General features: G+C 41.7%; 1 protein-coding gene across 8 annotated transcripts in view; it reads left to right on the top strand.

The window, feature by feature from the left end:
* AGAP1 (ArfGAP with GTPase domain, ankyrin repeat and PH domain 1) overlaps window positions 1-23,207 on the top strand; it is a 400,655-nt gene that overhangs the window by 7,876 nt on the left and 369,572 nt on the right. The window lies entirely within an intron of this gene.

Genomic DNA, 23,207 nt, shown 5'->3' with positions numbered 1-23,207 from the left:
TTCCTTGAAAAACAAATTCCTGCTTTGGCATTGGTGAGGCTACCTGGAGTACTCTGTCCGCTTCTGGGCTCCCAGGACTCAAGGGTGTACTGAGAGTCCTATGGAAAGAGTTGAAACAAAAGAGCTAGAAGAAAAAATAACATGATTATCTGTACCTAGTTATTTGGCATTTCATTCATTTGTAATAGTCATTGGTCTGCCAGGAGTACTCATGTTTGTATGGTTTTGGGTTTGAAGTCATTGGTATCGAACCTTGCTGCTGATCTAGAAAATTCAGTGTTTAAATGCAATGGGAAGATACAGTTCAGCTGCAGTCAAACTCCTCAGCGTGTGGCTACAGGGCAATAAGTAGCTTTTGAGTGAAACTTTTAAAGAGGTCTTATAAAATCTGTGTATATGGGAGAAAAAGTCAACTGTTTCTTAGTCCTCTCAACAGAGCTTTTGATCTGAAGCTATTTGCAATTTCTACTTCTGTTGTAATAAGGCTATAAATGCTGCATGAATCTTGTGACTCATGTTAAAATGAGCTAACAGAGCTGTCTCACTTAGACCTATTTGGGCTACCAGGGGTCTCTGACTCTACAGAAAGTTTATTTTAAATGTCTGATTCTGAAGTGGGAACTGAGGGGCTGTCATGTTCCCTTGTTGGTAGTGAGTCTGTTGTGGGCAGCTGGCAATTCCAAAGCCCTCTAGAAGTATTTAATGTAGTGTTTTGGTTTTTTTTTTTTTTTCTTTCTGAAAATGGTTGGAAGCAGATGTGTTACTTAATATGTGCATATTCAACTTTGTTAATGCCATTTCAGGATTCTGGCTAATAAAATATTTGGAGCCTGGATAATGGTACAGATGAAAGGGTGTGAAGATGGCACTGTATGACTTGGGCTTTAATTTTTCTTCTCTTGCTGTTAAAGTAAGCTTCAGTTAACTATTTAAGGAAGCAAGTATGAAAACCAAAGGGGTGATGCATGTGAAATGTGTAATTTCAGTGTCTTGTTTTGTAGCATTATTTGTTTACATAGTTGACTAATGAATGTAAACCTCATGATTAGACTGTGTTGGTAATTTTGCCTGATGTACTTCAGAAAAATACAGGCTAGCAAAGTGATTAAGAATACTGGAATTTCATAGATACCTTTAGCTGTACTGCTTGTATTTGTTTATGAGATTCTTTGGATGCAAATTTTGAAGGGATTGAGGGACTGTTTATAGCCTAGACCAAATGAATGCTTGATAGTTTAACTTGAGACCTGGAGAAAAATCCTTGGTTGTGCCTATATTTTCTAGCAATCTGAAGTAGCAGATGAAGCCCTTCCTGTTAGAGCAGCATAAATAAGGAGAAAATTTACTACCTATACTTTGCAATTACTATTTTTCAGTAACATAACCAGAAGGACTCAGCAAGATTTTGTAGCATCCTGTACGTTACTCTCACTGCTTTCTCAAATAGGAGTGCTGTACGAATGTGTGAGTTCTGTTATCTTAATGCTTTGACTTTCCATGCTCAGGAGAGCAGCCAGAAGCCTGCCTTTGGTTATCAGCAGTAACTGTGTTCTCTGAAGGAAATATGCTAGAAGTATGGCAGTCTGGGTGCCCAGACAGCAGTGATTTAAATGTTTACCATTTAAATCATAGTATCATAATATCATTCAAGGTTGGAAGGGACCACAAGGATCATCTAGTTCCAACCCCCCCCTGCCATGGGCAGGGACACCCCACACTAGATCAGGCTGGCTAGAGCCTCATCCAGCCTGGTCTTAAACACCCCCAGGGACGGGGCCTCGACCTCGACCACCTCCCTGGACGAATTTACAAATTCGTAAACATTTACAAATGTTTATTTGTAAATGCTCCAGTATCTGAGTTAACTAGTTGGGAATCACAAGCAAGGCTATCTGCGTCCCTTGGTCAATAATTCAAGACAGATGTCTCGGGACCTGAAATAAGGAGGCTGCTGACACAATCTTGTACAAAGATGGGAAGTGAATATAGCAGAGAGAGGTATTAGGGATTAGACTTCAGCTGCATACACTTGTTTTGCATTTTTGTTTTATGTGGAACACTTCATAGTAGGAAGATGACTTCTATGCAGAATAGTAGTTCTTATGTTAACTGCAGCATGGTACTGGACAGCTGATGTAACTTCCTATGAATGACATGTGAAAGTAGTTGCATTTAAGAGTAGCATCACCTGCCTTCTCATTCTTCTGTGATAAGAATGAACCCAGCAACCTTAGGATTCTGATTATGGTTGTCTAATGCAAGAATGAAATCATCAATATGTTTGTCTTGTCTGTGCTGTTGGAGCCTTTTTTCTCTGTGGAGTGAGTCAGTGTTAGGTGGAGTGCAAGCCTGAAGGTCTAGTATACTTAGCAGGCATCTCCAATCCGAGCTGCATTGCTGGGGTAATAATAGTCATGAACTGAAGGTACCATGAAGTTTTCAATTGTGTATACTTGAACTTAAAAGGAAACTCTACAGGAAGTGGAGAGAAGGACAGGTAGAACAGGGGGAATATAAGGAAGCTGCCCGAGCAGCAAGAGTCCTGGTTAGGAAAGCCAAAGCAGAGTTTGAATTGAATCTAGCCAGGGAGATTAAAGGGAACACTAGGAACTTTTACAGGTATATTAATGGGAAGAAGAAGACTAGGGAAGGTGTGGGCCCCCTCAGAAAGGAAAACGGTGACATGGTCACAAGTGATGAGGAAAAGGCTGAGGTACTTAACTTCTTTACCTCAGTCTTCACTGCAAGGGCCTCTAGCCACACTCCTGATGTTATGGAAGACAAAGCCAGGGACGGGGAGGAAGAACTGCCCATTGTAAGTGCAGATCAGGTTGGTGATCATCTGAAGAACCTGAAAGTGTTCAAGTCCATGGGACCCGACGGGATACTCCCACAGGTGCTGAGAGAACTGGCAGATGAGGTTGCTAAACCCCTCTCTATTATATTTCAGAAGTCATGGCAATCTGGTGAAGTCCCCACAGACTGGAAAAGGGGAAACATTGCCTCCATCTTCAAAAAGGGTAAGAAGGAGGAACCAGGGAACTACAGGCCAGTCAGTCTCACCTCTGTGCGTGGAAAGATCATGGAGCAGATCCTCCTGGAGTCACTACTCGCTCAAAAGAATAGTGAAGAGGTGATTGGGAACAGTCAGCATGGCTTTGCCAAGGGCAAATCCTGCCTGACCAACCTGGTGGCCTTCTATGAGCAGGTGACAAAATTAATAGATGAGGGGCAAGCAACTGATGTCGTTTACCTGGACCTGAGCAAAGCCTTCGACACTGTCCCGCACCACATCCTGGTCTCCAAACTGGTGACACATGGGTTTGATGGGTGGACCACTAGATGGATAAGGAACTGGCTTGATGGCCGCACCCAAAGAGTGGCTGTCAATGGCTCCATGTCCCAGTGGAGGCCAGTGACAAGCGGAGTCCCTCAGGGATCAGTCCTGGGACCTGTCTTGTTCAACATCTTTGTGGGGGACATGGACAGTGGCATTGAGTGCACCCTCAGCAAGTTTGCTGATGACACCAAGCTGTGTGGTGCAGCAGACACGCTGGAGGGAAGGGAGGCCATCCAGAGGGACCTTGACAGGCTGGAGAGGTGGGCACAGGCCAACCTCATGGAGTTCAATAAGAGCAAGTGCAGGGTCCTGCATCTGGGTCGAGGCAATCCCAGGCACAAATACAGGCTGGGCAGTGACTGGCTGGAAAGTAGCCCTGAGGAGAGAGACTTGGGGGTGCTGGTGGACAAAAAGCTCAACATGAGCTCTCAATGTGCACTTGCAGCCCGCAAAGCCAATCAGATCCTGGGCTGCATCAGGAGAAGTGTGGCTAGCAGGTCGAGGGAGGTGATCCTCCCCCTCTACTCAGCCCTGGTGAGACCCCACCTGGAGTACTGTGTCCAGTTCTGGAGCCCCTATTACAAGAGGGATGTGGAGGTGCTGGAACGTGTCCAGAGAAGGGCCACGAGGATGATCAGAGGGCTGGAGCACCTCTCCTATGAGGACAGACTGAAGGAGTTGGGGCTGTTCAGTCTGCAGAAGAGAAGGCTCCGAGGTGACCTAATTGTGGCCTTCCAGTATCTGAAGGGGGCCTACAGGAAGGCTGGGGAAGGACTTCTCAGGATCTCAGGTAGTGATAGGACTAGGGGGAATGGAATGAAGCTGGAGGTGGGGAGATTCAGGCTAGATGTGAGGAGGAGGTTCTTCACCATGAGAGTGGTGAAACGGTGGAATGTGTTGTCCAGGGAGGTGGTGGAGGCCCCGTCCCTGGGGGTGTTTAAGAGCAGGCTGGATGAGGCTCTGTCCAGCCTGATCTAGTGTGGGGTGTCCCTGCCCATGGCAGGGGGGTTGGAACTAGATGATCCGTGTGGTCCCTTCCAACCCTGAATGAAACTATGAACAGTAGAGAGGAGATGGCCAGTGTGTGGACAGATAGGGAATTTTGGTCTGTATGAATGATCTGGGTTTGGATGTGAAAGTTTTGGTGGGCATGTGAAAGGCATGCTATTTATTTTCCTTCTTTTTTTCTTAGATGTGTAGAAGTCTTCATTACAGCTTCTCTCAGGAGGCTGGTCTTGCTGTAAGTGATCAGACAGTGTTTTAGTAGATGCTGGTTATCATCCAGCAGTGAATTTCCTTAAAGATACCAGCCAGACTCAAAAACTCTTCCTAACAAGAGGGGTGGGGAGGGAGATTGAGATGTCCAAGGCTGTATAAGGATAGATAAAGCAGGAAGTTGAAATGTTTCCAGGCAGGGCTCCAGGTTCAGGAAATAATATTAAATATATTTACCCAGATAACTGGAGAGGGAAATGTTAGAGCTACATAACTGCACTGTGAAAAGGATCTGAAAGCATAGAGAATATTGTGGCTCTGCAGTGTAAATCTGTGGCTTTGAACTAGGTTAGTAAGTGCAAGCAGATGGAATGGTCCTTTTTCTTCCCTTCCACAATTTTACGTCCAGGAGTAGTCGTTCAGTGAAATTGCTTGAGGTGGCTTAAAGCTTTACAGTAATTTTAATGTCACAAAGCCAAAACTCCAGTCATCAGCCTTCCTGTGGCAGCTGTTCCGACATGCTAATGCAGTGAAGAGAAACAAAGCCACTGATAGCAGTAGGAACCTACAGCACTTCTTGTTATTAGCTTGGCCTACTAAATTGCCTATGATCCTTTCACACTGTTGAGCTGACTGCAGGATGCAAAAGATCTCTTGGAAACTAAGCGTTTAGTAATGTTGGAATAGTAAGAGGGAGTAATTGAGCTGTCATTGATTTCTTAGATTTGAACACTGGCCTCTTTCATAAACCTAATGTAAGGGTATGAGTTACGCTGTAGAGACTTTCATGATGTGGAAAGATAAAAACTGATATGTCTGTTATGGTGAACTGTTATGGTCATTGTATAGCTCTTGACCATCTACAGACCTGGTAGGCATTGAATTTCAGCAAAGGTGGTATGTTCCTGGAAGAATGTCACAAGTTAAGCCTGCTAAGAAATATGTAAAAATAGGGAGAGGAGCTGTGATGCTTCATGCCTGCTATTCCAGGTACTGTTGGAGGCATATTGTGTTCTCGGAAGAAGGGTGGGCCATCTATTTTCCGTTTGGGTAATTCCATTATTTAGCACTGAAACTAGAGTGATAGCCTGGGAAATCTTAGGGGCATTTGATAGTGAGAATTCTGATAAAACGCTGTATTTTGTTAAAGGCACCATCTGTTTCTGGCTAGAAGGTGTTATTGGTTGTATTGCCAAGGGTACAAGTGTCAGCTATCAAAACTATTTTCCTTCATTGTCACCATTTATTAATATTCCTTTGCTTTCACAAGCATAAAATCAATAATGTAGTAGAGTTTTAAAATGCTTTTATAGTAAAGTCTTGTTAGTATTCTCAATACATGCTGAAGTCTTAATAGGATTATTTTCTTTTTCTGTTAATGTGAATAAAGCTAATAGTTTTCTGTCAAAACATGTTGCTCCTAGAGTATTTGTTTTAGATTGCTGTTTGAGTTTGGAAAGGCTTCTGTTGGTCTTTGAGCAAGCTTCTAACACCTGCGTGCAGGATAGTGACAGTGATGAGTACCAGCTTGGTGTTGTATGAAACTGTAAAATCTGACAGTGCTCAGAATATGAAAAAATCTGTGGCTGCAGCCTCAGTGCATGTGGAACTTTCCTATAGTAATTTATCACTTTTCTGTGGCAATCTTGTTACTTGAATGTAAATCTGTAGCACCCTTGGAATTGAGTTAATGAAAGAAGGAAGGAATAGAAATAAGCTGTGGAGAACTATTTTTTTTTTTTTGTACCCTGTGGCAACTCATCTGTTTAGTCCTATTTCATTACTTTTCTCATGGAAAATAAGATTCTAATTTTAAATTGCATTAACCAAGCTTCAGAAATACTTCATTGCTATGAGATTGTGGCCTTTAATCTAGGTGTGTAACAATACATTAGTTTATGGATGAAAGGAACTTGTTGTTGACTTACCTTGTGAAAATAAATTCGGGTAGGGTGGGGCTGACCAAAAGGGCACCACTTGCTTGAGGCCAAAGATGCACTGAATAGGTGGATGCATAACCTCTGAGAGGGAAGTTACTCATTTGGCTAACGGTACCAGCCAGGTTATCTGCGCAAGTATTTAGTGGGCATTTGTCTTGATAACTGCTCAATGCATTTGAGAGCTGGTATTTCAGCTGCAGGCCGGGGAGCTACAAAAAGACATTGCTGCTTTGGGAATATTTTGCTTACTGGAACATCTTGCTTCCTGCATAATAGAGTGAATTCAGTTGCTATTTTGATTTATGATGCTAATTGATGTGGTAGTTGATGGGAACTGCATGTACTAATTGCTGGCTTGCTAATCCTTTCCAAATTATCTGACAAAAGCTTTTAAAATAGAGCATTACGTGTTTTTTAAAACTGTTCATCGTGCAAACATAAACAATTGGGGGGCCCTGTTGTGCTTGTAACTGCCTATTCTAAGCACTGGTCTGTTTTAGTCACTGTAAGGTTCCTGGGGAACTGAAGGGGCTTTAATGTACTCTTACAGTTGTTTTTCATGGATGTTGAAACAACCTCTAGAAAACAATTTTCCAGCGTACTTCCTCCTCTGCCTTTCATCAGGAACAGTACCATTACTTACCTGGTCAGGGTAGAATATGTATGATGCTTGGCTGTGCATTTTTAGGTAAGGAAAGACCTCATCTGCCATTTGAATTGATGTTCATGTGTATGTGCCAGTCAGCGCAGCAGAAACTGCAGTGGGTAAAACATAAGAATAAAATTGGGGTAATTCATGGAGTAGTGCTAAGGTATGTTGACTGTTTCTGATGCTGGTAAAGGAAAGAGAATATTAATAACTTTGTTTACTTGGCAAATCAATCAACCCTAATGCAGACTGGAAAGCTTTTGCATTTCTGGGCTGATGTGGAAGGGAGTCAGTGCTAGATTATGGAATGCAGGAGTATGAAGATTTTACTGTCTTCACTTACATAAGGAAAGACCTGTTTGAGGAGAGGTGGGTAACAGCTGATCTCTCATTTTGGAGAGTTGTGCAGGCTTCTGTGTCAGTGGGGTAGCTGGGCAGAATCTCTTTTGTAACTGTGGCTCTGTCTGTGTGTTACAGTGAAATCAAAATACCTTCATGTGTTAGACTAAAGTTCCTGACAGATGGTTGTTTCACAAAATCTATGCAAATCTACCATGAACTTAATAATCTAAGGTGATATAGTCACTTCAATCAATGTGAAATTTTCCAGTTTGAGACTTGCTGTGGGAGCAAGGACTTAAACATTGAGGGTAGAATAGAATTAACCAGGTTGGAAAAGACCTTCAAGATAATCAAGTCCAATCCAACACCATTGAATCAACGTAACCATGGCACCAAGTGCCTCATCCAGTCTCTTCCTAAACACCTCCAGTGATGGTGACTGCACCACCTCCCTGTGTGGCCCATTCCAATGGCCAGTCACTCTTTCTGTGAAGAACTTCTTCCTAACATCCAGCCTATATCTTCCCTGGGGCAGGTTGAGACACTGTCCTCTTGTTTTGGTGCTGGTTGCTTGGGAGGAGAGACCAAACCCCACTTGGCTGCCATCTCCCTTCAGGTAGTTGTACACAGCAGTGGAGTCTCCTGTAAGCCTTTTCTTCTCCAGGCTAAGCAGCCACAGCTCCCTCAGCCTCTCCTCATAGGGCTTGTGCTCCAAACCCCTCACCAGCTTTGTTGTCCTTCTCTGGACTCGTTCCAGCAACTCAACATCTTTCCTAAACTGAGGGGCCCACAACTGGACACAGGACTCAAGGTGTGGCCCAACCAGTGCTGAGTACAGGGGCAGAATGACCTCCCTGCTCCTGCTGGCCACGCTGTTCCTGATACAGGCCAGGGCATCATTGGCCTTCTTGGCCACCTGGGCAAACTGTTGGCTCATGTTCAGCCTACTATCGACCAGTACCCCCAGGTCCCTCTCTGCCTGGCTGCTCTCCAGCCACTCTGACCCCAGCCTGTAGCACTGCATTGGGTTGATGTGGTCAATGTGTAGAACCTGGTACTTAGATGTGTTAAATCTCATGCTGCTGGACTCTGCCCATCTGTCCAGCCTGTCAAGGTCCCCCTGCAGATCTCTCCTACCTTCTAACAGATCAACACCTGCCCCCACCTTTCTGTCATCTGCAAGTTTACTGATGATGGACTCAATCCCCTCATCCAGATCATCAGTAAAAGATACTGAACAGGATGGGGCCCAGCACTGATCTCTGGGGCATACCACTAGTGACTGGCTACCAGCTGGATGTGGTACCATTCACCAGCACTCTCTGGGCTCAGCCCTCCAGCTGGAAGAAATAACTTTTGAGGAGAGAAAAAAAGGCATTTAGGTACTGATGTTTGACTGCAAGTTGAATGTAGGCTGTCAACAGCAAGAGGCAATATACCTCAGTGACCTGGACAGATGGGCAGAATCCAATGGCATGAGATTTAACACATCCAAGTGCCGGGTTCTGCACATTGGCCACAACAACCCCATGCAGTGCTACAGGCTGGGGTCAGAGTGGCTGGAGAGCAGCCAGGCAGAGAGGGACCTGGGGGTACTGGTCGATAGTAGGCTGAACATGAACCTGCAGTGTGCCCAGGCAGCCAAGAGGGCCAATGGCATCCTGGCCTGCATCAGGAACAGTGTGGCCAGCAGGAGCAGGGAGGTCATTCTGCCCCTGTACACTGCACTGGTTAGGCCGCACCTCGAGTACTGTGTCCAGTTCTGGGCCCCTCAGTTTAGGAAAGATGTTGACTTGCTGGAAGGTGTCCAGAGAAGAGCAACAAAGTTGGTGAGGGGTTTGGAACACAAGCCCTATGAGGAGAGACTGAGGGAGCTGGGGTTGCTCAGCCTGGAGAAGAGGAGACTCAGGGGTGACCTTATCACTCTCTACAACTACCTGAAGGGAGGTTGTAGACAGGCGGATGATGGTCTCTTCTCCCAGGCAGCCAGTACCAGAACAAGAGGACACAGTCTCAGGCTGCACCAGGGGAAGTTCAGGTTGGATGTTAGGAAGAAGTTCTATACAGAAAGTGATTGCGCTTTGGAATGGGCTGCCCCGGGGAGGTGGTGGAGTCGCCGTCATTGGAGGTGTTCAGGAGGAGACTTGATGGGGTGCTTGGTGCCATGGGTTAGCTGTTTGGGTGGGTTGGATTGGTTGATGGGTTGGACGTGATGATCTTGAAGGTCTCTTCCAACCTGGTTTGGTTTATTCTAATAAAGGTTTATTCTGATAAAGTGCAAGTATGCCCCTTTCAGGATTACTTGATGTTGATACTATTAAAATGAAAGCTGAAATATATATCCCTTGATTTGTGAACTGGGCCAGTCCAAAGGCTTTTTAACAGAAATGTGGTAGATAAATGGGGAAATCCAATTTTGACAGATTTTGTAAAGAGCAAAATACTTCACTGGCATTGTTTCAGATTTTTTTTCTTAAATTAGTATGTAAAGATGATGGGTTATTGAGACAGATACTTCCTTTCAAGATAATTTTTGCATACAAGTTTCTATGATGTCAAGTATTTTAGAAGTTGCCTGGTAGTCCTCGATTTCAGTGAAAGGTGCTATCAGGGGAACCTCTGTTACTGTCCAATGTTGATATATTGCTTGTAGATTATCTGACATTCTGCAGCTGGTTTTGTGTAGCTTTGATACTCTGTCTCTACTCAGCAAATGGGAGTATTGCTTACTAGGTGAGTGGTGATATTTGATAAAAGGTCTTCAGTGGTGATGCATTAGGTAAATTAAATACTGATAAGTAGGTGCCATTACAGATAGGATTGGTGCTTTTTAAAACAAGTTCTGTAAGAAGATATGAACACAGCTGTATAAATGGTTTTAAATGTGACTGTGTGTGTGAATATTGGAGCTGGAACAGAACTATTTAGCTTGGATGCAAATCTGCAGTGCAAATTGTGGGACTTGCAAAGGGTCCGCATACAACATGGTTGGTCTGTCTTGCTGTTGCATGCTGGAGTAGCTAACACCTGCAAATGTCTTGAGTACATAGAGAAGGTACTCTAAATATGATGAATTTGCACATGTGTTTTCCTGCCAATTCTGAAGAAGTGAAAAGCCTTTTCATAGCTAGGTATGTCAGCAGAGAGAGGGGATGTATTCCAACCCCAGGGGAATGTATTCCCTAGACAGTGATTAAGATACGGGTTTCACTACAGGATGCCATAAACCCTCTCTGCTCGCTCATGACTATCTCATTGGGTTGGTTTCTATTAGTTCTATAGGGTGTCTGGCAGGTGTTCTGAGGATCACATCTGGATTGTGAACAGCTGTTATCTGTGTGTCTAACAGCTAGTTGTTGAAATATTTGTGGTGGGGCAAAATTGCCCCAACTAACTTGGAGAAACTACTTCCCCCCTCCCCCCCCAAAAAAAAATAAAAATAAAAAGCCAGCCTGGCTCAAAGTTTTGGAAGCAAATGAAGCTATATTTACAAGCAAACTATAATCTAGAAATACAGAATGCAATGAATATGTACAAAATGTACAATATATGTGCTGTATATATACACACTTAACATTTCTAAACAGCACAAACTCCTCAGACCCCCCCTTGGATGGATCCAGGGAACCTGTTCATCTCCTCCCCCACTCCTTCCCTCCTTCCTGTGACCTCACACATTAGTGAAAACAGAAATGCCCCAGCAAGGCCACAGGGGTGAGGGGAGGGAAAAGTTGTAAGCAGAAACAACGTAAGAAGAAAAGTGAGAAAATTGTTTGTGCCTCTTCTCTACATCCCTGTTAGCAGTCCAATGAATGATATAGACCTTACCATTATTTTTCTGTTGTATCCAATGGTAATTTTCTTTCAGTCTTCACAGTCCAAAACTAGGTGAAAGTTTTCCCCCCCCCTTCAATCTGTGACAATATTAAAGTATAAAAAGCTAAAACTAAGAATGAGTGCAGCTGGCTTAAACTGGAAGATACTTGATTTAAATTTCTTCAGGAGTTCTGTAAAAGCAACAGGGATTATGAATGGTCGTTCAGCTTTTTGTTTTGCCAAATGATTCAAGTAGTACCATCCTGGGCACACTCAAGTGAAAAAAAAAATTGTGACAGTGAAGTCTTTTGTTGAATTATAATCCAGTTGAAATATAGTCCAGGACATCAGATAAGAGTCTTACTTACTGGACTATCTTGTATCTGGAAAATGTTTATTCTGTAATAGTGGCTCATTTGTTGCTATATAAAGTGGGTCTTTTGTGTTGGATATTGTGGCTAAGTTGTTGCACTGTGTATTGCACATTTTGTGAATGATGCTGATCCTGGAGCTAGAATAGTTTCTAAACAAAAGTGGTTGCCTTGAGCATTGAAAAATTAAGGGAAACCAAATGGAATCAGAATACATGGGGGAAAAAACTGTTAGGTTTAATTTTTTGTCTGCCAAGGTGAGCTAGTAGAAATTTACTGGTGAAGAAGTGTGAGATGCAAAATGATCACTTGGGGAGCATGTGGGATGTAGGGTTTTTTTAAGCACAACAGCTTGAAAGCAGATAATTCCCATGAAGCTATAAAAATTGATGTTAATGGGCAAAAGATAGCTATATACACTTGAGGTAGTTTGTACTTTCTGAACCTGAAAGTAACTTGTTTTCCTTAGTGTTTATCTCCAAGCAGGACGAACAGGCCCTTGAAATGTAGGTGATGAATTGAATACAGGGTCTTCAGTGTACACTGGTTTTACTCTAGCAAATGTTTGGCATGGTTGCAGGCTGTTGGTCTCATAGTACTGACCACCTGCTGTTCCTGGGAGACATAAACTGGGAGAATTAAGTCTCCTGGATTACGACTTCAGTCATATATTATGAAGGGATTTGCTGCGTGTGGTTCTGTTAATGCTCCCTGTGCCTGCGGACTTCAAGACTGATTTCTGTATTGACACATTTAAATCAGATGCTATTTATAATACAGTATGAAAACAAAGATTTTTAGTTACAAGTACGTTATGGCACTTGTTTAATTTGTCTTCCATCTACCTGTCAGGAAATATGAGTTTGAACTTCAGTGTTGAAACAGGTAGTACATTAATTTCCCGATACCAGGAACAGTAAATTAAGTTGCTTTTATGTTGTATTCAAGTGCAGTGTGACAGTGGAGTCTTTGTAAGAAGAGATAAGTGAAGTACTTTGCTAATGATATACTGTGATGCAAGATTGAAATATGAGATTCAAAATCGAATCCTGTTTAGTGACACAAATTAGTGCAAACCGGATGGTTTCAGCAGGAGTCAAGTAGTAACTTCACATATTAAGGCCTGTTGAATAGCAGAACTGATGAGTTGTGGTTTCCTGTGATTCTGTCATCTTCCTAGAGAACTTGGCTGACTTTCATCAGCTCTCTTGTGTGCTTCCTTCTCTAAGCCAAACCAGTAGCAGAAGAATAGGCAACACATGCTGCACCTGCATCCAGGCTACCTGTGTGTCAGTTACACCACCTTTGCTGATCTGATGGAGCATGTGGAGAGTGATAAGTGGCGGGCCAAGGGGAATTGGGCATATGAAGTCTTCCAGCTGGAAGACTACTTAGAGCATTCTTCAGTATACCCTTCTCCTAAGCATTTTCTTTCTAGATTTTTTTCCCTGGTGTGAAACTAAGCTGAAACTGTATGAAGAACTTGAAATTTCAAAGTGGAAGAGAGCATTTTTCATGTTTACACATGAGGTTTACTGCAATGTGATGTTTTTCATCCAGTGGCTAAACTGACTGGCATAAGAAATAAATCATTCTAGCTTGTGCTCTGTACTTATTCTTAAAGAGGTGAAATCTTTGTGGAGTAACTCATACAGTATTTGCTGCCATGTTAGAACATGTAGCTGATTGGTAGTCTAATGGAAGTGATATATTGAACAAATGAGGCCTGATTAATAAAAGTTGCTTCAGTACTATGGGAGGTTGTGTGTTTCTTAAATATTAATTTCTTTATGTGAAAATAAAATCTTAAAAAAATCTTACAAACCCCACAGAGTAAAGCTTCTCTAGGTCAGTCAAACAAGCAAAGTTTGTTATCTCCGAGTTATATTTCTGTGCTCCTTTGTGCTGTGGGATTACTTCAACTTCCATTCAAGTTGAATTCAAAATTAGATTGTGCTCCTTGATTGCTAGTTCAGATTTAGCTAAAAATAATACTAACCCTGTGAAAGGCTCATGGTAAAGCAGAGCAACAAAATATAAACTTGCTAAACCCAGATATAGGCATTTACTGTCTGCTAAGAGTATTGCTGAAGAGTGGGTGAGCTCCACTCCATCTCCGTTTCAGAGGTTCCAGTCCTTCAGTGTAAAAATCAGTAACTGTCTTACAAGGATAATAGGCCCACTGAAGACTCAGACGAGCTTTGGAGCTGTTAGAGGAACAGGTGTGGGATTGCACTTCTGGGTCTAGGACAGGTTTTCAGGGTGTTGGAGGACTGCTGGCTCTCTTCAGTGGGTTGCTGGTCTGCACTTAAACCTTACTTGCCTTAGGCAAGAGGGACAGAGCAGCAGAGTGCTGGGCAGAAGCTATAGCAACTGAACTGAGCCATAGGCTGCAAACCAACTTTCTGGCTCTAATGAACTTGAACCTGCTTCTCTGGGAGCTATATGCATTCTCCCTTTATCTGCAGCTGATTGTAAACATGTTGAACCTGTCATATAATCACCAGCCTAAGGTTTTAATTAATCTTGCCAGAAGGGTTTTATGTATCACTCTTAGGATGGCTTTTCATTGGCCATGTGGAAATTAAAACACCGTTAGCTTTGTATTGCATGCGAGTCATGCAGCTAAATGCAACTTGAGTTTCATCAGGAAGAAATTAATCATACAAATAAGTACTCAAAGATAATACAGCTCAGTCTACTTGTGCTGGCTACATGTTTAGGATTTGGAGCTGAACATGATGCACATTTGCAGTTGCTGCTAACCTACACAAGTTAGTCTGTGGCTTTCATAACTATCTCTTCACAGATACCAAGGAAAGGAAATCTTGTCCTCAGTACTAAAGCCATAATCACTCTAATCTTTTGATGGTCTTGACTATCCTCTGATTTTTTTTTTTTTTTTATTTTGAGGATGATCATGTCACTTGTTAGGAACTTGCAAGGTTGTGAGCAGGCATCTTTAAAAGCATATTCATACATATTCAACACTCTGTTTAGTGGAGTATGAAGCATTTATGGAACTTGACAAATGGGTATAGTGTCCTAGGATGAAAAGAGATGCGAAGCACATTCCCAAAATCCAACTGTCTTATACTAAGGCTGCTTGGTGTTGACTACTCTTTACATTACAATGTAAGTAATCTTGGGGACTGTGGTAATTTCTTATTGTAGAGATAATTGTGGCACTTAAATGAGCAAACAACCTTTGGGCAAAATATTTGGTTTAGTTTTGTGTTGGACAATTGGCAAAGTATGTGAGTGCCTGAGTATGAAGTGTGTTTGACTGGGTCTCCTTGCAGTCTGTCCCTCATCTATGAAGTCAGATTGCTCTGTAACTGCTGCCTTCTGTCAGTCAGTGGGATAGACCACACAGAGCTGTAGACATGAGAATTATGCCACTGTACACTTTTCATGGAAACATTTGTGAGGAAACTTCAGAGTGAAAAAGAAAAATAAGCGAACAGGTTAGCATAGATCAAACTTCTTAGGTTGTCATAATACTTCCTTTTTTTCCCTAGCTATCCTGGTACTGAAGTGTTGCAGTAGTCTGCTAGTTGAGAACTGCAGATATAGTCTAGTCAGTGCAGTAAGCCTATTTAAAAACAGTTTCTAAGCTTTTAAGAACTGTGATCTTGTATTGAAATGAATAACACCATTTTTGTTTTCAGGTTTTCCACAAAAGCGAAATTTTGTAACTTATTAAACTATAGTGAAAGATTCTCCACACTGCTGAACGCTCACCCATATGTTTTTACCTTTATTTTTAAGACAATAAGAACCTTTGTTTTGTTAGAAATTAGGCTGTGTGCCTTGAGTTTGCAAATATAAACTCCTGAAAGAACGGCAAATACATGGACCAATGTTACCTGGGGAAATAAATGCCTGGTTATCAAAGCAATGACACTGCAGGGGATGGCTGAATCATGCTATATGCTGGAAGGAATGTTAGAGGGAAACCACTGTGGTTGATGTGAATTTCCTGGAGTGGCTCTTACAGTAAATGTGGACATCACTTAAGGTTAACTATAGCTTCAGGCAGATAGTAAAAGATAATTATGAAAACACGGAGTTGGCTTGTTTTGTGGTGACTTCTGCTGAAGGGTGCAGGGCTTAGCAAGTTGAAGTGTTAAGTGCTTGTGAGCAGAATGCACATTCAATAAGATGGTGAGGACAGATAAGTGAGTTGTCTTTGCTGTTGTACTTGCAATAAAACTAGGAATTCTTGGAAGTTTGATTTACCTTATTTTTCAAGTATTCAGGGTTCATACTGAGGTTCTTTTTCTAATGTTACTGTAGAAGAGCTCAGGGGAGATAAATGATACAGCTAACTGTGGTATGTCTGCTATAAAAGTTGTAATCTTTTGTCACATTTCTGTGAAGTCTTATTCCAGTTAGTTTATTCTGGATGTGACCTTCTTAGAACTTGTTGATATTCTGTAACTCTAAACTCTGAAATCATCATAGCACAGAAATGCTGTGATGATGGAAGAGGTGTAAATTTAGCACCGAGTTTTCTGTATTGTCAAATAAGAGATAATCTGATGCCTAACTAGTCTGTTACTGCTGGATATTCAAAGTACGTTGACAGAAGGTAGCTTAATAGAATTTGTGTCATTTGGACTGTGATGGACATCTGAGGCAAATCTGTTTACATGATATTATTGCCCTTTTTTTTTCCTAGGAAGCTATTAGTTACACTGTTTTGGATTTGTGTTCTTCCCTACGATAATAATTGTAGCTGTACTGTCTTTTAAAACAGCTTTGGACATGGTCCCAAGATTTCCACATGTTGTTAATGTAGATTTTCTAGTTCTTAATGATACCTTTTGCCTAGTAGCTTCTGGAAGCTCAAAAATAGCTTCGAGTTATGAGCAGAACATCATGTTTGGTGCTTTCACAAATGATATTATGGAGCTCTCACTGAAGAAATAGTTTTGTCGTTTTTTTTTTCTGTGTTTTTAATGATTAACCTGTTAGAGTCAAGTGCTACTGCTGAGCAGCTGAGTAAAGAATGCTCTTCTCTAGTAAATTAACGCATCTTCCAGATTAGTTGGATCTCAAGTTATGGGGGAGGCTTAATTAAAACACATTATGTCTTATTGCACAGGAATGTTTGCCTTCTTTAAATGCATGCTATTTACTGCTACTGCTAACTTTAGAATGTATGTTTTTGAAATGCCAGTAGTGGCTACATACTTAGTAAAAGAGAAAATAAAGAGACTTTTCATGTGTTAAAAATACTTCATTATGCAGAAGTTCTATGTTTAATTCAGTCATGGTTGAAGCTCAGGATTTCTTGACTTGCACTCAGGTTTCTGTTCAGTTTCAACTTAACTGCACAGGCTGACAACTTCACGCAATGTAGCTATGCCTGATTTGTTCTCAATACAAGTAACAATCCTGTGGGACAAGGCTCCAGCATGTCAAAAGTGAACTCTTGGGTTGGCACCCACATGAGAGCGTAGTAGGAATTAGTAGAAGTGAGTATGTCCTAGAGCTGAATCACCTTTCTGGAAGCTTATTTTAGTTCACAATAACTTGCTCTATTTGTCCCGAATTGTGATGGCAGGTTACTACTGGCTCATTTGAAACTTTTGAATGGTTTCTGCCTGATTTATATCATACATACTTTATGTAACCTGGCTAGAACAACTATTACTGTATTACTTAAGTTAAACCTCACAGCATTGCAGGTGGGTTGTTTAATTTTCCTGATACTAGCCCAGACTTTGTGACATTTAGATTGCAGTTTTCCTTTTTCAATTTTTTAATGGAGTTTTATTTCAGGCTGAGAGTGAATGGGAAATGAATAATGGAAAGAACACTGCCATTGATACACAGCTGGGTAATTTGAAACGGTGAGAACAAGACAAGGTTTTAGGTGAAACAGTTGCACAAAGTGGGTTTGAGTCTCTGGGTTTCTCTTAGTTACGTTAAATTTGCCAGTTGGAGATGTCACCAGAATGAACTTGTAGTGCTGTCTCACAGCTGTGCAGTCCAAGTTTGATCTTGCTGTCAGAGGTTAAGAGCAGTTTAGTGATACAAAGCCACCTCTGACTTCTTGCTGGTAAAGAGAAGTGTTCTGGATTAGACACATAAAATGATCGCGCCTGTGTGCTCAGGTTGTCCAGAGCCTTTGCTTGGAACTGGTCTGATAATTCCAGTCTCTTGTTTACCACAGACACTGCAGTTAGTTTTTTATATATGCTGGTTGATCTCGATATTTAAAGCAATGAAGATAGTTTTCACTGCTCCTTGGTGAATGGCACCTAAGTTGTAATCATGCTGGTAATTGTGCTGTTTTGTTTGACACAACCTTGACCAGTCTCTGTGCTGTGTGGTGTTACTACAGTGCTATTTGCTGACTACAATCCTCACCTCTCTTGACTGTTTAAAAGTGTTAAAAGCATTGTTAAAACAAACATGAAAACCTCAACCAAACATAAGCCAAAACAACCCCTCTGAAACTGACAGGACCAACCAACCCAAAACTGCCATCACTAAAACCAAACAAAACTTTCATGTGGTTTTCAAGGGTTTTTCTTGAAGTGGGAAAATGCTCATAATCTTCATATTATGTGATGGAAATGTACCTGTTTGCAAGAGGAACTTGCTGTCTGTGGGGACTAGAAATGGAGTAGTTCAGCTACTTTCAGGAAACCTCAGAAATCAGATAATTTTCGTAATTGCATTAGCTGAAGTATAAATGCTTCTCTGGGTTTAAATGTGATCTGAGTGGCAGCCAAAGCTGTGTGAGGAGAGGGTAGGAATGGCAGCATGCTGCACCTCTGAGATAGCTCTGCAGCCATGAGTGACTCCTTTTGATAATATTAATTACTTGTTAGTTTTAAGGTAACCTTTTTCTCAAGTTACCTAGAAGGAAATACTAGCTGTTTGGAATCTTTAATTGTGCTCTGTCTAGGAGGACAGGCAATTGTCACTACATCCTTAAGTCTGATCAAATGCTTCATCCTGTAATCGCTTTTAATTGTCTTCACAAACAGATCTGCAAAATGCTACGTGATTTCCTATACACTTCTAGCAAGCCAGAAGTTCTGATGCTCGTTCACCATCACTAGTGTTTCCTGGGGGAAGTATTTAAGTGGGAGTTGGAACTCTAGCTTGGTTAGGTTTGTTTGTGGGCTTAGCCACATGGATAGGATGTAGTCCTGAACAGTAAGAGATTGGTTTTTTGTGTGTTTTTTGTTTTTAATCATCTGAACCAGAACACTACAGAGATTCACTGAGCTTTATCAGTCAAAGCCAAAACTAAGTTGGACATCTTCAGAAGCTTATTTAACAAACAGTTGACTGGGAACTGATCTGTATGCAGATCAGAGGCGCTGACCAATCTTTTCTTTACTGCTGGCTGCTTTTTGGGGCTAATTATTTCATCAGAATTTGTGGCTCTGTAGAATTCCTTCACTGTTGAGTCATGCCAAAGATCAATTGTGTCTGAGCAAGTTGAAGGTTTTATGTGAAGCAATGACTTTTTAGGGCTTTGCTTACTTGGCTGTAACTATTGCAAGATAGTAACTGCTATAAGCGTTTCAAAGAAACTAGTTGCAATCTGAGCAGCTATGAGAATTGTTTAATTGGATTTCTGGGAAAGGGATGAAGAGTAAGCTGTTGTGGATGAGCACAAAGAAAAGCAGTTTGACTTTGGCCTAGTAACTGCAATGGGGAAAAAATTATACAGACTTTGAACAACCTCAGTGAAACGTAAAAAGTCAAGACACCAGGAGAGCTCTGTACTTGTACAAGTATATGGGATTTGAATGGTGTATTTGGTTTATTTTTCAGGATTGTCAGAATCAGGCTAATAACCATTAAAGCTTTGTGTAGGAGCAGTAAGAATGACAACTGAAGAATATCAGATACTTGTTTTTGAACACTAGTAAATACGATTCAAGAGAACAGCTAATGGGCTGGTACTAAATTCTTAGTTAATATTTACAGTATATGCTTAGTATTAAGGGGAGTACAGTAACAGGTAAAAAGATTGTCAGTAAGAATTTCACATCTTTATTTAAAGTCTTAGCTGTAAAAGCTTGTTAGGTTTTGCTTTTACAAATGTTCACTTGATGGTGAAGGTGATTGCTTAAAAATTAGTTTGCTTATTTGTTTACACAACCTGTGTGTGGTGTTTTTTCTAGTTTGAAACTCAGGCAATAGTCTGAATTTAAAAATATGAAGAGACTCTGGATTGCCATCCATATGATTACACTCTCTTCCATTCTTGCCTGTGATTATCCCTGTTGTAAACATTGAAGCAACTGATTGCCCCTATCTTGTTAACTATCCTTCTTGAAAACATTTATAGTGGGTTTCCTTGTAACATGCCTCCTCTGTGCTAAGAGGTAATGATGGAAATGGACAGAGGTTCTCCAACTGAGATCTTTAGGATGTTTTGGGCTTTGGTTACTGTTTATACTTGCATGGAAAGGCACATGATAAACAGAAAACTGAAAAGGAAGGTGGGTGGATATCCAAGGCAATAAACACATTCAGAGAAGTGTTTTGGTTTTCTGTGAAAGGAGGAAAAGCTGAGGCTCAGGAGTTTAGTTTGAGATACCAATTATTGAAGACATTAGGTGTTTTAGTGCGTTCTCTAGCTCTACACTGGTGGTGATTAGCAGGAGTTGGTTGATGGGGAGGGAGGAAACAAAGGCAAGCAGAAAACATCTTAAACCACTAGGAATTAAGAGTAGGTTCTAATGAAGGGAGGATTCAGTTCAATAGCTCAACTTATCTTAAATTGAACAACCCAGTTAAATCCAGACTTTGCTTGTCTTCTCTTGTATTGGATTTCTTTGGCTTTTATTGGTGAACTTACTGTTGCAGACTGAAGACACCAGCAAATGAGTCGAGTACCTTTGCCATGAAGGACCTCTGTTCCAGGTGAATTCCCTGTGTTAGAATGCAGTGAGCACTTTGATGCAAGGGTTGCAGCAGCTGTACTTGCCTGTGTCAAATGTAATATGGACCAATGCATCAGGTAATTTCAAAACTCTCTCTGGCAAATTTCTAAACTTCAGTGTTCAGTGAGCTTTGAAAATAGTACTATATATTATGGTTTGTAACAGTCTAGATCTGTCTGACTGGGTTTGTTCTCAAAAAAATGAAACAAAACCCCAACAAAGAAACAACCTGAAATGACATCAACAACTGCTTCAATATCTTTGTCCCTTACTGTTGGGGGTGAATTTCTTTGACAGGCAGCTTTGATGCTTGCTCTGGTGGGCAACCTTAAAAAAAGAGCTGTGCTATCACCTAGGTTTTAGCATAATGATTGCTGATAGAGGGGAAACTCTTGAATTGGCTTGTAGCATAAGCCAAGGATAGTGAGGGAAGGGCATATATAAAAAGCTGTTTTTAACTGCCACAGACAGATTACCTGAGTTCTGTACTGAGTGTGTTTATTCAAGATTGTTTGCAAGTGTTGGCATGGTTACTAACATTGGAAATTGACCCTACTGTAACAGTGCTTATTTTTGGAAAAAGATGTAAAGCAAAATCATGAATTTTGGAGTAAAAACCAAGGAGAATATCTACTATTCCTTTTAACTGAATATAAAAAGTTTTGAAAGTTTGGGTTGCAGCTTTGGTAGTAAAAAGTTAAATATACAGGAAGCATTGTACTTAATAAACCTTTATTAGAATAAACCAAACTAGATTGGAAGAGACCTTCAAGATCATTGTGTCCAACCCATCAACCAATCCAACCCACCCAAACAGCTAACCCATGGCACCAAGCACCCCATCAAGTCTCCTTCTGAACACCTCCAATGACGGCGACTCCACCACCTCCTTGGGCAGCCCATTCCAAAGCGCAATCACTCTTTCTGTATAGAACTTCTTCCTAACATCCAACCTGAACCTCCCCTGGCACAGCCTGAGACTGTGTCCTCTTGTTCTGGTACTGGCTGCCTGGGAGAAGAGACCATCATCAGCCTGTCTACAACCTCCCTTCAGGTAGTTGTAGAGAGTGATAAGGTCACCCCTGAGTCTCCTCTTCTCCAGGCTGAGAAACCCCAGCTCCCTCAGTCTCTCCTCATAGGGCTTGTGTTCCAAACCCCTCACCAACTTTGTTGCTCTTCTCTGGACTCGTTCCAGCAAGTCAACATCTTTCCTAAACTGAGGGCCCCAGAACTGGACACAGGACTCGAGGTGTGGCCTAACCAGTGCAGTATACAGGGGCAGAATGACCTCCCTGCTCCTGCTGGCTACACTGTTCCTGATGCAGGCCAGGATGCCATTGGCCCTCTTGGCTGCCTGGGCACACTGCAGGCTCATGTTCAGCCTACCATCGACCAGCCCCCCCAGGTCCCTCTCTGCCTGGCTGCTCTCCAGCCACTCTGACCCCAGCCTGTAGCACTGCATGGGGTTGTTGTGACCAATGTGCAGAACCCGGCACTTGGATGTGTTAAATGTTTGCCTAAGATGCAAAACTTTATCACAGAATGTTATGGGTTGAAAGAAACCTTGAAAGATCATCTAGTCCAACTCCCCTGCCAGAGTAGGACCACTTCAAGTCTATCACACAGGAATGCATCTAGGCAGGTTTTGAATATCTTCAGAAAGGGAGACTCCATAACCCCCCTGGGCAGCCTGTTCTAGGGTGGTGGTTCTGAAGTTGGCTTAGTTTTGCCACAGCAGTTGACTTTAGTTCACTCTTAAAAACCTGCAGTATTGTGAGAATCAGCTGCTCAGTTGGTGACTGTGTGCATTTTGTGGTTTACCTCACATTCAGAGCATCTGTGAGAAGTGAGGATTGGAGAGGGTGACTGTTTTTAAAGTATATCTGCAAACAAGCCCACGGTTTAATTCAGATGTACTTTGGAGCTTAAAACAGTAAAGTTTCCTTAAACAATTTGAGTAGTAGGAACACAGTTGATGAGTATAGAAGTAAGATAATTTAAGACTTGAAACAGTTGGTCCGAAATTGTTTGTTGTATCTTGTATGTCAGAAACCACAGAGAGCTTTGCTTCAAGGATAGGGGGGTATGTAGAACTGAAGCTGTTGCTAAAGGTTCAGCCTTCCAGGTTTTTCTCTGTAGCTTAAACAAACCAACCCCCTGCTGTAACAAAAGCTAGCAAGTAACTGAAGCAGTTAGAATGTAATGCTGAGTAATAGCTGAATTGCATTTATCAGATTATAATAACCGAAAAGCCTTTTAAGCAATGATGACGACTTAATTCCATTGAGTTGGCTAATAATGTTCTAACAATCAGCTATAAAATGATTCCAACAAGCAGCAATTAACTTCCTTAACTGATAACTAATGCTAAGAAATCACAGAATGGTAAGAGTTGAAAGGGAGCTCTGGAGATCATCTAGTCCAACTCCCCTTCTAGAGTAGGTATGCCTAGATCAGGTTGCACAGGAACATATGCAAGTAGGTATTTGAAAGTCTCCAGAGAAGGACATACCATAATCTCTCTGGGAAGAGTCTCCCTGGATAGAGCCTGTTCCAGCTCTCTGTCACCCTCAAAGTAATTTCTCCCCGCCCCTTCAAGTTGAAGTGAAA

Source organism: Melanerpes formicivorus, unplaced genomic scaffold (assembly GCF_026170545.1).
Source record: "Melanerpes formicivorus ecotype bairdi unplaced genomic scaffold, bMelFor1.0.p_v2 SCAF_5, whole genome shotgun sequence".
In the NCBI taxonomy this organism is placed as follows: Eukaryota; Metazoa; Chordata; class Aves; order Piciformes; family Picidae; genus Melanerpes; species Melanerpes formicivorus.
The sequence above is the reverse complement of the archived record's forward strand: the minus strand, read 5'-3'. Positions and strand labels throughout refer to the sequence as shown.